Source organism: Euphorbia lathyris, chromosome 9 (genome assembly GCF_963576675.1).
Source record: "Euphorbia lathyris chromosome 9, ddEupLath1.1, whole genome shotgun sequence".
NCBI classification, from domain to species: Eukaryota; Viridiplantae; Streptophyta; class Magnoliopsida; order Malpighiales; family Euphorbiaceae; genus Euphorbia; species Euphorbia lathyris.
This window is the reverse complement of record NC_088918.1, coordinates 80,156,666-80,174,831: the sequence shown is the minus strand read 5'-3', so window position 1 is coordinate 80,174,831 and position 18,166 is coordinate 80,156,666.

Sequence of the window (18,166 nt, the reverse complement as noted above, 5' to 3'; positions counted from 1 at the left end):
TAAGATTTTCATCCTCGTGGGGAATCTCTATCCCCGGTGCATGCATTACTTATTAGTTTTCAATTTTTTTTATTTTAGAATTTCTACTATTAATTGCATAGGTTCCGTTTTAATTTTAAACCAATCAAAAATCTCTTACTTAATCTATCTTAATTTATTTTTAGAATATATTCCGCTTTAAGGCAACCAAGTTAAAACTCAATCTTTTTAATTTATTTTTTTTAGTTTATCTAAATCACATATATATTTTAGTTTATTTTTTTGATATTCGGGTATTTAGTCGGGGATCCCTATTGGGTACATTCGGGGACGGGGATGGGGACGGGGACGGGGATGGAACACATATAACCATACCCGCCCCATCTCCAACTATCGGGGACAAAATAAAAACCATCCCCGCGCCATGGGGATCACAAACGGGGATTCCCCGTCCCCAACGGGTCAGGTGTCACGTTCGTGTCTAAATTTCGAGAATTTATACCTTGATATTAATATATATTATAATTATTAAGTGGGTGATTTTTATTTGGTGCTATAAGAAAAGTTTGGAGTTAATTTGATGGTTTTATGTGTAAATTAAAAGTTTAGAATAATTTTTAAAAGATTATAGAAAGATGGAGGATCAAACGTGATATTTGTCAAAGTTTTTGACAAATATTCCAGCAGATACTCGATGATCACCATCCTTATCTATCTTTATTTCCTTTTCTTTTCTTTATTATTCCTTTTAGATTTATCAGTTTTTTCTGAACCGTTTCTCCACCGTTTCTTTGATTTACGGAGATTCGACCGTCCGAATCACTCGAAATTGGAACCATAGCATCCTTATGTATAGATCTAAGTCCTAGCCGAAGAGTTTTTGAGTTTCGGCAGTGTTTGGAGGAAAATGTCTTAGACAGAGTTTAGAGGCGAATTGAACGGGTTTGTGGTCTTTAATTAGTAGCCAAGGTAAGTAACTATCAACTATATTTTGAGTTTTATGTATATAGATATATTTATAATCAAAGAATTTTCAGAAATTGATATTTAAGGATTATACGGGTATTTTGTAAATTGAGATTTTTCACGATTTTGCTTTTTATTGTGAAATTATGGTTCAAATGAAGCTATTGACTATGTATCTATGTGAATTTCAGATTTTACTTGATTATGTTGATTTAAGGCTTCATTTGGTTGATTTACATATATGTTTTGGGCTTCAATGTATATATATATATATATATTGAATAAAATGAATTTGATGATTTCTTACGAATTGTTTTGGATTGAGAAATCTATTGCGGTTATTGTTGTTATTATTTTGGATTGAAGTCCAAAGATGATTTTTATGATACAAAAGGGCTAATTGAAGCCAAATGATTTATGATTATGAAATAGTTCGGAATTTGATTGTGAAAGGAAATTTGAGTACGTTATGATTTTATGATTTTATATCCATCGAGAGTTATCCGGATCGGTGGTTTTATATTTGAAGACCATGTTCAGTGAGGGGCATGGCCTGTGTACACAGTCTGAAGACCTATTGGGTATGGCAGCGAAGTGTTGGGTAAGACCATATGGGATAGGCAATGTTAAGAGACGTCTCGATTATATATGTGGTTATGGATTGATACTTAAGGGGAGAAACTCGAGGATGGATACAATGTTTTAAGTTCATTTGGATTATGTTTTCGGTTATGATTGATTTTGATATAAGGTTTTACGTTTGATTAAATACGAGTTGGTTTGATAAAACACTGAATTGATTACAATATTTTATAAGGTTTTGAACTCAAGAATGGATACAAGATTATATATTTTTATGGTTTTGGTTTACTACTTTGACTATATTATGAATTTACGTTTTGAGTATATTTTATTAGGTTTGGATTAAATCCCTTTATAAATGTATATATGTAGCTATGTTAAATAAAGTTGGTTTTTATAGTTGATAGTTTCTTACTGAGATTTTTATCTCACCTTTTTAAATGTTTTAATGTTTTTAGGTGAGAAAGTACATGATAGAGAGAAGGTTACCGACCGATTAGGCAAGGATCGAAAGTTGTTGCTTATTGTTAGAATTATGGTTAGAACTTTGGTATTGCAATTAAAATATAATGATATTTGGATAATTGGAGACTTCTAAGTATTGATTATAATCTTTCTATTTCACGCCCGATGCCGATTGAGGTAGTTTAGGGTCGGGTGTGACATCAGGTCTCCAACGGGGATGGGGAATCCCCAACCAATTGACAGCCCTACTAACAAACTAAAATTTTAGATTTGTGGAGGGCCTAATAGGACTTGGACCAATTTTTGGAATGCTATTCAACACCCGATCTAAATTTCTTAGAAACAGGGGGGTCAGAACCATTCCAACTTTAAATTTTATGGAGACGGAGACCGAAACTACTTGTAGTCATGGTGGTTCTGGCGACTAGAGAGGCCCGAGCCCCCCAAGCCCCTCCCTGTATCCGCCCATGTCCTCTTCCAATCGTAGCAAAAAAAAAAAGCTTAAGAGGGCAACATAAATACAAATTTCAACAATACAAACCCCACTTGATAAAATTTTGATGAAAATAGTACCAATATAGGCTTAACGTTTAAAAAATGGTACCAATATAGACATCGATACTGGAACGTGACACATTATTTATATTATTCTATTAAGTTCTGTCAATTTTACGTGGAGAAAGAAATCATAACTTAACAAAGTACTATGAATAACGTCTCACGTTCAGTTATCGATGTCTAAATTGATACCATTTTTTAAAAATGAAATTTATATTGATATTATTTTATACGTACAGCCTAGATTGATACTAACTTAAAAATTTATTTAATTAATACTTAATTTTAGAAAGAGAAATAACTATTCCAACCATACATCTCCACTTCAAAAAAAAAATTGACGAAAAATTGAAAAAGAAAAATGTATTTCTTGTATAACTCTCAAAAAAAAAATAGAAAGAAATTTAGAAACAAACTAAGATGCAAATTATAACTCTTGTATAACTCTCAAATTCATATTTAAAAGATGATAATTAAGGTTGAGCTAGTTTTTGGCCCGTGCGATGTACAGATTCATCTTAATATATAAATATTAATAAAAATACAATCTAATAATTACAATTAATGACATAAATGTGTTATATAAATTAAATATTATTATTTGATTTTCACATTTACTTTAAATAATATTTTTATAGATAAATATAATAATAAAATAAAAACTAATATATTATATATTATATTATATTTTTTATCAGTAAAAAAGGAGGAAGTGACACCTCAGTTCCATCGTTACTGTTTTATATTATATATAGATATAGATATGTAGAGAATTAGAGAGATTTTAGGGATTAATTTAAATTCTGTAGTAATCTTAGATACATGGGATAAAATAATCTTTTTATAGATAAATATACATAATAAAATTAAAATTAATATATTAAATTTTTTATCACTAAAAAAGGAGGAAGTGACACCTCAGTTCCATCGTTACTGTTTTATATTATATATAGATAGATGTGTAGAGAATTAGAGAGATTTTAGGGATTAATTTAAATTCTGTAGAACTCTTAGATATAGTACGGATAAAATAATCTTTTTATAGATAAATATATATAATAAAATTAAAATTAATATATTAAATTTTTTATCACTAAAAAAGGAGGAAGTGACACCTCAGTTCCATCGTTGCGGTTTTATATTATATATAGATGTGTAGAGAATTAGAGAGATTTTAGGGATTGATTTAAATTCTGTAGAACTCTTAGATATAGTACGGATAAAATAATCTTTTTATAGATAAATATATATAATAAAATTAAAATTAATATATTAAATTTTTTATCACTAAAAAAGGAGGAACTGACACCTCAGTTCCATCGTTACTGTTTTATATTATATATAGATGTGTAGAGAATTAGAGAGATTTTAAGGATTAATTTAAATTCTGCAGAACTCTTAGATATAGTACGGATACAATAATCTTTTTATAGATAAATATATATAATAAAATTAAAATTAATATATTAAATTTTTTATCACTAAAAAAGGAGGAAGTGACACCTCAGTTCAATCGTTACTGTTTTATATTATATATAGATATATAGATGTGTAGAGAATTAGAGAGATTTTAGGGATTAATTTAAATTCTGTAGAACTCTTAGATATAGTACGGATACAATAATCTTTTTATAGATAAATATATATAATAAAATTAAAATTAATATATTAAATTTCTTATCACTAAAAAAGGAGGAAGTGACACCTCAGTTCCATCGTTACTGTTTTATATTATATATAGATTCTGTAGAACTCTTAGATATAGTACGGATACAATAATCTTTTTATAGATAAATATATATAATAAAATTAAAATTAATATATTAAATTTTTTATCACTAAAAAAGGAGGAAGTGACACCTCAGTTCCATCGTTACTGTTTTATATTATATATAGATGTGTAGAGAATTAGAGAGATTTTAGGGATTAATTTAAATTCTGTAGAACTCTTAGATATAGTACGGATAAAATAATCTTTTTATAGATAAATATATATAATAAAATTAAAATTAATATATTAAATTTTTTATCACTAAAAAAGGAGGAACTGACACCTCAGTTCCATCGTTACTGTTTTATATTATATATAGATGTGTAGAGAATTAGAGAGATTTTAAGGATTAATTTAAATTCTGCAGAACTCTTAGATATAGTACGGATACAATAATCTTTTTATAGATAAATATATATAATAAAATTAAAATTAATATATTAAATTTTTTATCACTAAAAAAGGAGGAAGTGACACCTCAGTTCAATCGTTACTGTTTTATATTATATATAGATATATAGATGTGTAGAGAATTAGAGAGATTTTAGGGATTAATTTAAATTCTGTAGAACTCTTAGATATAGTACAGATACAATAATCTTTTTATAGATAAATATATATAATAAAATTAAAATTAATATATTAAATTTTTTATCACTAAAAAAGGAGGAAGTGACACCTCAGTTCCATCGTTACTGTTTTATATTATATATAGATTCTGTAGAACTCTTAGATATAGTACGGATACAATAATCTTTTTATAGATAAATATATATAATAAAATTAAAATTAATATATTAAATTTTTTATCACTAAAAAAGGAGGAAGTGACACCTCAGTTCCATCGTTACTGTTTTATATTATATATAGATGTGTAGAGAATTAGAGAGATTTTAGGGATTAATTTAAATTTTGTAGAACTCTTAGATATAGTACGGATACAATAATCTTTTTATAGATAAATATATATAATAAAATTAAAGTTAATATATTAAATTTTTTATCACTAAAAAATGAGGAAGTGACACCTCAGTTCCATCGTTACTGTTTTATATTATATATATATAGATGTGTAGAGAATTAGAGAGATTGTAGGGATTAATATTAAATTCTGTAGAACTCTTAGATATAGTACGGATAAAACAATCTTTTTATAGATAAATATATATAATAAAATTAAAATATTAAAATATTAAATTTTTTATCACTAAAAAAGGAGGAAGTGACACCTCAGTTCCATCGTTATTGTTTTATATTATATATAGATGTGTAGAGAATTAGAGAGATTTTAGGGATTAATTTAAATTCTGTAGAACTCTTAGATATAGTACGGATAAAATAATCTTTTTATAGATAAATATATATAATAAAATTAAAATTAATATATTAAATTTTTTATCACTAAAAAAGGAGGAAGTGACACCTCAGTTCAATCGTTACTGTTTTATATTATATATAGATATATAGATGTGTAGAGAATTAGAGAGATTTTAGGGATTAATTTAAATTCTGTAGAACTCTTAGATATAGTACGGATAAAATAATCTTTTTATAGATAAATATATATAATAAAATTAAAATTAATATATTAAATTTTTTATCACTAAAAAAGGAGGAAGTGACACCTCAGTTCCATCGTTACTGTTTTATATTATAGATAGATTATAGTTTATTATAATCTTTGACATCTCCATACACAAATATCCCATAGACTATAACACAAGTCAATTTTACTATGTGTTTTTAATTTTACCGATTAATGAGGTTGATAAGATTTAAAGCTTCCACCATTTAGTCCAAGAGACTCTCATACTATCTAATATAGGATAAATGAATTGGGTCCGGAACAAAGACTCATCTGAACCAGTTTAGTGGACCTGAGCCAAAAGCCTATATCAAAATAAGCCGAGAAGGAGAATTGAAGCGATTAAATAGAAAGGTTCAAGGACAATGTACCTAATTTCACAAGTGGACCAATGGAAGTTTCGGACTTAATGTGGCAATCCTAATCTCTAGATCACGCTAGAAATTGCAAAGTGACATAAAAGGATCAGAGTTTGAACATAATCAACGGTCTACATGTCGAAAGGTGTTTGGCCGAACTCAATTAGGAGCTGACACGTGTAAAGTGCATTACACTTTAGGTATGTAATTATCTATAAATAACCTTGAAAACCGTGCTTCAGGTACATTCATTATTCACAACTACTTACTAATTGCTTTCAAGTTATTTCTTACTCCTAAAAACACCATTGACTTAAGTATCAGAGAGAGGATTGTATTCAGTATTCAATGCATCACTATATAATAGAACCGTTTGAACTAAAAGGTTAAGCGGATAATTAAAGTTGAATTATAATTTAATAGTGATAGGTATCATAGTATGGAATTAAATAAGAACTTGCATTGTAAATATGAAAAATATTTGCAAAAATTTTCAAGGCTCTCAATTTTATGCACATATGGAGAAATTTAAGCATTTGGATCTTCTTCTTAGGACCCATAGATTTAGTGAGAAATTAAATCTAGGGAAAATTTTAGAAAAAAATTTACCTGAGATACGTGGTTTAGAAGTTTGCAAATAGAGGTATGTGTTATATTTTTTTTCTTACAAAATAATATATTTTAAATTACATTGTTAATTTCTGATGCAGTCAATAGAACATTTATTTTATTTTTTTAATTATATTTACATATTGACAAAACGCATACCCAAAAGTTAAACTGTATTTGTGTAAAATAAACTTAAATATCAATTTAGTTCATAAACTCTGAAATTAGTAAAAAATGAAAAAATTTCACTAAATAATTTATGGTTTCGATTTAGGGAGCTGCATTTTGGGGGAGGGGCCGTGTTTTGTCGATATGTAAGAATAATTTTTTCCAAGATAAAAATGACATTGGTTGTAATCAGAACTTAATAGTGTAATTTGAAATAGTTTGTTTTATAAATTAAACTATACCGCAAACCTCTATTTGCAAACTTTCAAATCACAGGTCCTAGTGTGAGCCAATTTTTCAATTAAACAATACTTGTGGTTTAGTTAACCTTAAATTTTTGATAATTTGCAAAGTGAGTTTTTTTTTAATTGCTTAAATCACTTCATTTTAGAATAAATAGTCACGACAACATTTTTTAAAGGAATGACTGAGTTTGTAAACTGCAAAAAAAAAAAAAACATATATCCATATTTGCAAACCGGTTAAATTACAAGGTTTGTTTTATACTTTTCCTCATATATTAAGCCTTTAATTTTTATTAGTTCATATTACATTTTAAAAACTTTGTCGTTTGGTGCATCGGCTAAAAAATTAAAAATGTCAAACGTAAAAAGAGTAGATATATTTAAGTTTTTATAAGTTCAATGCTAATTTCTTAAAACTGATGATATTTTTTCACTTTTTTAGTTAAAAGTTCTTTAAAATTTTCATAAATTAAAATTTAATTCAAAAATTAAGTTATTTGAATATTAAAAGTATTTGATTTTTTATGGAAGAGATACAATAAAAATAAATTTAAAAGTGTTATAAAAATAAAAAGTCGATTAATTTATAATTATTTTACTACAAAGCATACCTTAAACCTATCATGTTATTTTACTACAAAGCATACCTTAAACCTATTCAACCAGTCTAAAATATTGAAATAATACTGCATATATTAAATATAAACTAATATTTAGGGGGTTACAAAGGACAAACTAACCGTTACTCAATGGTGGAGCATGTGGCTGAGAAGGCTCCACCTCACAAACTCTAGACTGGCTTCGCCCCTAACTATATATATTACTTTAAGTTGAATGATTAGATCATCGAATTCGGTGGTCTAATTCACATTTTCTTTTTCAAATAATTCTACCATCGATTTCGGTGGTCTTAATTGTTAATAAGATTTTGTTTTTAAATACAATTACAAACTAATTATCGATGATGCTCATTAATTAGGAATGTCAACTAACATTTATAATATAATAACGTTATCATAATATGTTGAGAACACCTTGTGATAATATGAATAAATATTTGAGATTTTGTCTTTAATAGATTCATATTCTCTCCTCATATTGAACGGATATCACATCCACGTTTTTAGAAGCTTTTATCTCCATTGGGATAGTTTAAAGAGTCATTCTTTGAATAGAAATCCTTAGTACACAAAAAATACGTTAAACAAATAAGGAAGGTGAATAATTCTGGTTCAATTTCTTAAATCAAACACTGAGTCAAAATTCTCTGAATTATCTGACTAACAATATCAATAATGGTACATGATACAGTGGAGAATGAATGGGCCCTAAAGGATCGGGTATCGGTTTAGGCCTGAATCCAACCTTTGGGCATGCGCTCCTTAAAGCCCACGAATGCTTGTTTCTTCGGATGATTAACGATGAAGAAAGCCTTTATCGGGAGCTACCTAGGTGGACATGTGGACCGATGACCATTCCAGATCCCAAAGGCATGCTCTCCAATTCTCATTTAACATGGAACGAAAAGAAAGGGTCTGAAGACCAATCAGACATTGCCATGCGTCAAGGTACGCAAAATTTATGCAACCAGATTGGCTAAGAATAGTTTGAGATCAAAGCTAAAGGTACGCAATTTTAGATATTCTCTCTCTTACTCAACTGCTTTCAAGTTAACTTTGTACTTTCTCAAGTACTTATCTAACTTAGGCATCAACGAGATTTTGCTGGAACTCCAATCTTTTTTCTAACGGTTGTTGTCATTTTAGGTCATCAGAAGGCGGTTAGAGAATAGATTTCAGAAAGGAAGACATCAGTACATTTGTTCTTTGTTGATAATGGAATTCATCATAGTTGCATTAAAGCAAAAGTGATCTAACGATGAATCTTCTGATTTTGAAAGGCAAAACGATAATTTTTTTTTTTGACAAAATAGCCTCTTGTTACGTCAGCAAAACTAATAGCGCAACAAAGCAGACCATATACATGTGTTTGCTCTAAAAATGTAACAATGGTCAATCTACGAAAGCGTGAAACCACAAGTATGTTTTTTAATTAACCAAAATTTTATTCCAATTGTGGAAAGAATATTTCAATATATGTTGGGAATTTAATTTGTAATTTTAGAATGTTAATTAGGTTTTAAATTATAATACGAAGATGTAATAGATAATTTTAAATAGTTAATTGAGTTTCAAGCCTTAAAAAGAAAATGATATAGCCCTAATGTTTTAAGGGAAGTGTAGATTTAGCCTTAATGGTCGGAATAGTGCAAATTTAACCTTAACGTTTCTACACAAGACTAATTTTAGACATAAGTTATAAAAAATTAGAAAAATAGGCCGACTGTTATTTGATTATGTCTAAGATAATTAGTGTATTACTAACAAAATTACAAAAATTATGTCAAAATGCTAAAACTAAATCTGTTAAGTATAAGTTAAATCGTTGGTTGGCGCAGTGGTAGCATGGGGCTGCGCTTGGTAGGGAGGTCTCAGGATCGATCCCCCACAACGGCGATTGGGAGGGGTTTAAATACCGTAATCCTTGGACCCGCCCCGAATCCGGATTAGTCGGCCCAATGTGGGTCAGAGTACCGGATGGTTTAACCAAAAAAAAAATATGTTAAGTATAAGTTAATCACAATTTTTTTTGTCAAACTGTCTAAAATGTTTACTATGTTATTAATATAGTTAAAAAAAACCTAACAAAAAAATGTATGAAACTGCTTCAATTTATCGATAAAGTCGTTTGAAGGTTTGGTGTGACAGTTAAATAACAGACAAACCAGCATTTTCAAATTTTCGGTAGCATATGACTGAAATTGATCTTACTTGGAAATGTTAGGGTTAAATTTGCATCATTTTGTAGTTTATGATGCACTTCCATTGAAACGTTAGCGTCAAATTTGTAGGAGATGACCTTTAAGGTTTAAGCGGGGACTAATCGGGGATTAACCAGATTTATATTTTTTATTTGTAAATCAATAAATTATTATATAAAATTCAATAAAAATATGTATTATAAATAATAATACAAAATTATTTAATACGTATAGAAAAACATGTATTTATCACATATATATTTAAAATTTTACGAACATCAACATTTCAACAATAATAACATTGAAACAATCAAAAGTGAATTATCATAAAGCAAAAAATTTATTTACAATAAATTTTTTTTTTGTCTATCGTCGCTTAGGCAGCGCCTAGATCGGCGGAGGCTCGACGGTTAAAAATAAAAAATGCCTAGAGAAACTAATCGAAGAAAATCGAGACATATTCTCGATTTTGAGCGTTTAGAATGGGCCTAAACGATCCAAACAATTTTGTTTTTTAACAGTATTGACAGCTAACAGCAACAACAACTACAAACATCAAACATGTGAAACAAACATATTGTTTTTTAAGGCATTACATCCATTTGCATCCCAAAACTAAAGATTCAAAGTCAATTATGACTATTCAAAGTCAAATAAGTCCCTGAACTAAGCAAAAAACATCAATTGAATCTTTATTTTATCATAAAATCAGAAACTGTGAATATTTGATATAGACTATAATAATCTTTGTATTGGTTTAAAATGGGATTGGAAAGAGTCTGAAACTGTTTAATCGAATTATTTCGATGAGGCCTCAATTGATCATTTTTGTTTAGAACGAAGACTCGATTGTTGATTTTTGGTTAGTTCAAAGATCGGATTGATGATTTCGGTAGTTTACGATCCAAATTGACTTTGAAGCTTTAGGAACCAAATGGGTATTAGGTCTTTTTCTTTAAGGAATTAAATCCATTTGGCTCCCCAAACTAAGGCTTCAAAATCAATTAGGACCCTAAACTATCAAAATCATCAACCGGATTCTTGAACTAAGCAAAAATTATCAATTGAGCCCTCATCCTATCTTAAAATTAGAAATTGTCACTATTTGAGATAGATCATAATAATATTTGTGTTGGTTCAAAATGAAATTGAAGAAGAGATGTGAAACTGTCAACCAAATGATTTTTTATGAGACCTCAATTGATGACTTTTATTTAGAATGAGACTGAATTAATAACTTTACTTAATTAAGGGACCTGATTAATAATTTTCATAGTTTAACGTTGTAATTTACTTTTAAGCTTTAGTTTAGGGAGCATTGTACTTCTTTATAGGTGCCTTCTATGGTTACTTTGTTTTTTATAAAGTACCATTACTTGGTATGTTTTCACCATTGGATAATGAAGTATAAAATTAATCCAATGGTGAAAACATATAAAGTAAGACTTACTTTGTAAAAAACAAAGTAAGAATAGCCTTTACCCTTCTTTATAATATTACAATTCCACACATTTTAAATTTCAATTGCCAAACTTTAGTTGCCAATTATGACCTCATGTATTAAAGTACACACTCCTGAAAAACGACGTAGTTTAAACTTTCTGATTGCATTAGGGTTTCCATCCTTGGTTTCGTACTATTCTCTCTTCTGTCTTCGCCGCATCGGACTGATGAAATGGGAACAAAAACGGTGAAGATGGAGGAAGAAAAAGATCGAATCAGTGCTTTACCAGATTCTATTATTCACCACATCCTCCCCTTTTTGCCATCAACAAACAAAGCTATCTAGACGAGCGTTCTCTCAAAACGATGGAAAAATCATTGGACTCATATCCCTGTTCTCATTTTCGATTTATCTGGTATGTGTTATCGTTCTGTTCAGGATATCTGTCGTATCTTTAGATTCCTTGACAATACCCTAATTCTTCATGACTGCTCAAAAATCAATAAATTCCACATTGGATCATTTTGGAATAACTCTATTCCCGATTCTAACTATAATGTGAAACTCCTTTTCGCAATAAGAAAAGAAGTAGAGGAGCTAGTTTTGACATGTATAGTGAAAATGAATACAAGTTGCCGAATTTCTTTTTCAATAATCCCTAATGGAAGAGTAAATTGGGAACGTCTCAAAGATTTGTGCCTAGTATCTTGTTTGTGGTCTACCCAAGCTATTGAAAGTATTGTAGCTGACAGTCCGTTGCTTGAATCATTGGAAATTAAATACTGCACGGGGTTTGATCGGCTTGCTATTGCTTCCAAGTCTTTGAAAAGATTAGTTTTATCTTTATTAGATCCTGGTGAAGAGTTAGTTCTTGAAATTTCTTGTCCAAACCTTGTAGAATTCTGTGCTAGTGATTGGTGGTACGATTTTAATTTGTCTGATAGAGAAATTGAAAATGTTTTATCCGTTAGCACATCACTTCAATTGTTAGAATTAATCCGTTGTAAGGAGTTTAAACAACTTGTTATTGATTCAAACTCTTTGAAGAAATTACTTTTAGTAGATGTTGATGCTGATGCAATTGTAATTTTGTGTCCGAAGCTTAAGGAATTGCATTTGTATTCTTTGAACATTAAAACAATTGAATTGATTAATATGCTACCTTCAATTTGTGCTACTCTCGACTTCGATTGTTGTTCTGGTATGAATAATGAAAATCTAGGGAGGATGATGCTTGAGCAACTTCACCATGTTAAGGAGCTAAATATTGGGCAGTGCTTTATCAAGGTAACTCCTAAAGCAAATATATTTAATAGCTAATTGTTAGAATTCAAATTCAAATTTGAAATGGTGTTACTGTCACCATTTTTTAATTTTCATTTTCGTTATGATTGAAGATTCTATCAGCTTTGGAGATGAGAGGAGTATCTTCTCCATTAATAAATAGCAAATGTTTGACTTTTATCGGTGGCCCTAATTTTGTTGAGAACCTTCCCGGGATTGCATATGCTCTTCGCAGTTCTCCAGAGCTTGAGAAATTAGTTATAACTTTGCGCCGTGATAAGGTAATCAATTTTAACTTCAAATTTAATTCAAGCTTTAGATAAAGGCACTTGCTCCCACTGGATTTTAGGAAATTTTTTTATCCCCACGTTAAACACGAATAAAAGGTTGAAGATAACCAATTTATATTTTCTCATCTTTTTTAAACACAACTAATTGAAACGATTTGAAATGACATCGTTTCGTTTTTAAAAAATAGAAAAAGAAAGAATAAGTTCTTACATAGAAGAGCTTTGTCAGCGCAGGAAGCAATCACTTGTTGTAGTTCTTTTTTTTTTCGCATCGTTCTAATCTAGCTTTTCTTACATCACGGAAATCCTAAAATCTGTAAATTTCAATTATTATTTAGACATTGTATTTGAAGAATTCAATTTATTTTGTTCATGGCCATCTTCACAATTTTTCCAAAGGAGAAACTGATTTATTATTTCTTCCCATCTGTTTCATCTCTTTTCCGTTTCTCTCTCCTTGATTGATGACTATCGCTGCTATTAAGGAAAGGCTAAGGATTCACCTTCTCTCTCATCCTCTTATTCTTTCGTTTTCCCTCCTCCGTTTCGGAAAAGGATGAACCAGATTTCCTCCTATTTATGTTGTATGTGTTTGTTTCAATGTACACGTATTATGAACACCCTTGGGAACTTTTCACTAAATAGTAGTAGCAACTTTGCAAGTGTCAATGTTTCATGATTTTTCTTTATGTTTGGTGAACTTTCTCAATTTTCAAATTGTCAAGATAAAATGCATTGTTATAACTTGCAAAGCATGTGGTTTGGTATCCTAATATTGTCTATCTCCAGTGTCACAAGCCTAAAGAAGATGATTATCCAGACTTGAATGTTTCTGGAGAGATGACGGTTGTCGAATCCACCAAAAATAAATTATAACTTCACAGCCCTCAGGCTTGCACAAGGGTAAGCAAAGGTCGTACCCAAAGGACCAATACTGATCTAATTTGTAAATATAACCAAGCAAATAAATAAAAAGTAAAAAGGGGGGATTGGAATAGATGATTGCTAAATTAACAAAAGTAATGAAGTTGAGTTGAAATTGAATAAAATGTTTAATTAGAATTTCAGCTAAGGGATTCTCAGGCAAAGAATTCGGTTAGTCTTGATCATTGACAGAAATGATGTTTCTTCTAAATTGCATATCAGACTAGTTTGGTATATTCTTCCTAAGTAATGAATTAACCAAGTAAGACTATAGTTAACTCCTAATTAATGAATAACCTTACCTCAGCGGCTAAGATTCAACCCGTTAACAGCGTTATGAATTAGAAGAACCTAATCTAAGCCAACCGATTCTCAACGATATCGATTCAGAAACTTAATTACTCATTCACTTGATGTGATAAAGTCGAAAATAGATGTATCAATGTCACATGGAGAGTTCTCAGTTTGTCAATCTGATTATCCCCAAATACAATCTAGACTTCAACTTTATAGCATCAATTGCTACTAACTCAGATTTAACTAAATAATGACTCGTTGATTATCTAGTTTAATCAGACAGCTATATGCCAGTTTAATTTGAGATAAAATCCCTAAACACAGTGAATAAACAAATGATATGAATAAAGAGAAAATACTAAAAGAGAAACGATCTCACAATACTTGAAGATTCCTGCCTTTGAATTATCCCTTAACCGAAATAAAGGAGTTTAGCTACGAATAGCCATAAAGAACAAAATAAATGTTTCTGAGTTTTCCCCTCTGAAAGATACGTTCTCTGGAAATGTAAAAGTCTAAGAAAAAAGAGAGAGAAAGAGAGAGAGATAGTCCAATCTAAAACCTAATGTTTTGTAGAGAAAATATATCCCTAAAAATTAGCTAACAAAATAATATCTTTCCCAATCACAAATCTTTTCTAATCTTCCATATCTCCTAATTTCGTGCATGCTTAGTCATTCCCAACTGTCCAGGTTCATTCTTGATAGAATAAGGGAGAGTCCTGATCAATTCTGGAGTCTGCGATTCCCGAAATCCTTAGTCTTGGGCAAGACTAACTCCATTTTCGTTTCAACTCCTCTGAATCAGCTCCAAATTCCCTTTTAGTCCAAATTTGTTTCAAGTTAAGTCCAATTCCGCTCCTTTTAATCATTTGAGTCCTGTGGAGACAAATCATACCAAAACAAGCAATAATATCCGAAATAACACTAAATTAATTAAATAACCTAGCACTAAAGTGGACATTTGAACGTTGAATTGGGCACTTATCAAAACACCCCACACTTACCCAATGCTTGTCCCTAAGCATATCAGATCATGTCAACAGTTCTTTACTCTTATGATTTCGTGTTTACCAACCTTTCCCGATCCCCCCTCATAATGTAAAGATTATCAGCCATCAACTCTTAAAGCCAAGACATTATTCATGTTTAAACATGCAATGTAACCACTTGAAAAATCTCAGCAAACAAGCTTTTGACCATGTACATAAGGTATGAATTAAAATCAACAACACCCTCACGGAAATCGCTCATTGCACTCAAGTGTTTAGGCTATAATTAATTTCAAAAAATCACTCATGTCGCAACCTAGAATGAAATTACCATAAGCTTGCCAATATATCAAATCTCCACCACTTAGTATGAATTCAAGACACTAAATCAAAGGGACTTAAAACAGGGTGTAGCATAGGCTGGGGTTAAGGTTTGGAAAGGAAATGAGGAAGAAAGGGAAATCGAGAGTAATAAAAATGTACATTTACTCTGAAAATGGCCAAAATGGAATCAAGACACGATTATTTACAAACGACTCACAATTCTTAAACTTCAGAATGAATGAATGTTTAAGACAAACTTAAAAAAAATTATAGACATACTGAAATGAATAAGTTAACGAAACATTTTTTTTCTTTTTTTTCTTTTTGCTTCTGTTTTTTCTCTTTTTTTGTGTGCCTCTGATTTTTTTCTTTTTCTCTTTTTTTTCTTTGAGGCTTTTTTTTTCTTTCTTTTTTTTCTAAAGATAATATTTCAAACTAGAATAAGAAAGCTACTACTTTCCAAGCTAATGTCCATTTAGACACCTTTTGAAGCACAACCACATATAAGCAAAAGGCTTGTGCTAAATCCTCATACTTTGATGAGCTTGTGGTTAATTCGAATATGGAGATTGCTTAAAGCAACAGCTAAACACATAAATAAGCGAGAGAATGTACAGACTCTGATGGCTAGAACATCCCAGGCCAAGGGATTTGAACAGGGATATGTCAAGAATGGGGAAAGGCTCAAATGTGGCTAACTAAGGGCTGGTATTGTTATTTTTATTAGTCTTGAGCGAGACTAAGGGTTCGAATTTTATTTGAAATGGCTAAGAAAAGAAACCTACTGCCCTTATCATTTTTAATGCTTGAATACATCAGTGTGGCCTCGAAATGCATAACATGGCAAGTTCTAGAATTCCAAACTAGAATTGGATAACTCTCAGAAAGAATAGAACAAAGTGTAATGTTTTTTTTCTTGCATTTAGGCACAAAAACTTTCCAAAAATTGGGGTAAATTGGTGTTGTTTCATTCAAAACGTCTGTCATGTAATGGGAAATTAATCAAGTGGTTCATATGCATGCTCAAGACAATTGTGCAACTCTGACCTTTTGAAATTGACAGCTTTACTCAAAACAAGACTTAGGGGTTTCAGTACTAAGTTGGCAACCTAGTTTCAACCGAGTGCAAAACTGAGAGCTAGCATTGTTATTTCTAGGGACAAAACAAAGGGTGGACACCCCACACTATTGCACACAAAAATAGACAGAAAGTTTGGAAAGAACACGCATAAAATGAGGCAATAAAACAATATATCTCTATGAAAGTTAGACAAAATCAAAACAAACAAACAAAACACACTTCTATATCAAAAACCCCTCCCCCACTTTCTCCTCGCACTGTCTCGGTGCGGAAATCACACAATTAGGGGCGAAGGGCAGCAAACAGGAGAAAAATAAAGTGAAAGAGAAATTGTGCTTACTGCCCTTTTTGGAGGAGGGAACCTCGTGTCTCATCTTTCTATGGGAAGGTTTGAAAAAAGTTCACATACTCGAAGTAAGCCTCTTGATTTGCACGTATTTCCTTGATTTCATTTAACATTCCTGTATCAAAAAAAACAAAGATTGCCCTTCTCGGCGTAACAATTGCATATTTTTCAAAACTTCTATATCAAGAGGTGGTGTGGTACAGGCTATGTGTCTATCAGTTTGTGCAACATTCACAAAGATTCACAACCAAGGACGTGATCAAATATCCCAAATATAAACACTTGGGTCATTGTATCCTTATTTTTAGCTGAGTAATTAATGGCCAAGAAAGGATGCAACAAACAAATAACAAGATTGAGAAAATAACGAGCTTTGGTCTTAGATGGCTTTAACTTAGGTGCAGACTCAAGTGTAAAATCCTTAAAAAAATATGTTCATCAAAATCACATATGCATCAGATTTCACAAATCAGGAATCCAGGAATACACCAATCTCAATGCAACATTGAACTCGGTTATGGACAATTGATGATCCTGATCTATCAACCTAAAATGAAAACACTCAAAACCTATATCCAATTTTCACGAATCATACTGAAACTCAAAGATTCTATAAAATTCATGTATATGGCAAAGAAATTCTCCCAAACTATTCCACTAACAAATTTATCAAAATTAGATTTCAAATTTAGCTAAACCAAAGTAGCATCATCTACATAGGGTGAACTTTCAATAGGTTTGGTTTTCAGAGACACATACCTGGCTTGGTGGAGTGAGTTTGCAAATTGCAGATTGATCCTGACCGTGGTGTGTGGGTTCAAAAGAAATTAGTAAATGGAAGGTGGGTCGAACTCAAAGGAAGGAAGAGTTGGTGATGGTGGGTCGAATTGATAAGGAAGTGGCGATGCTGGTGTTGTGAGGGAGAAGTTAAAATTGAAATTGAGAGTGAATGAAATTAGGTTGGTGAGGCGATGGTGTGGGGCGGTGAAATTAAATGGTGGTGACGTTGAGTGAATCAATTGAAATTAGAAAATGGAAGGAAGAGTTGGTGAGATGATGATGAAGGAGTGAGGGAGT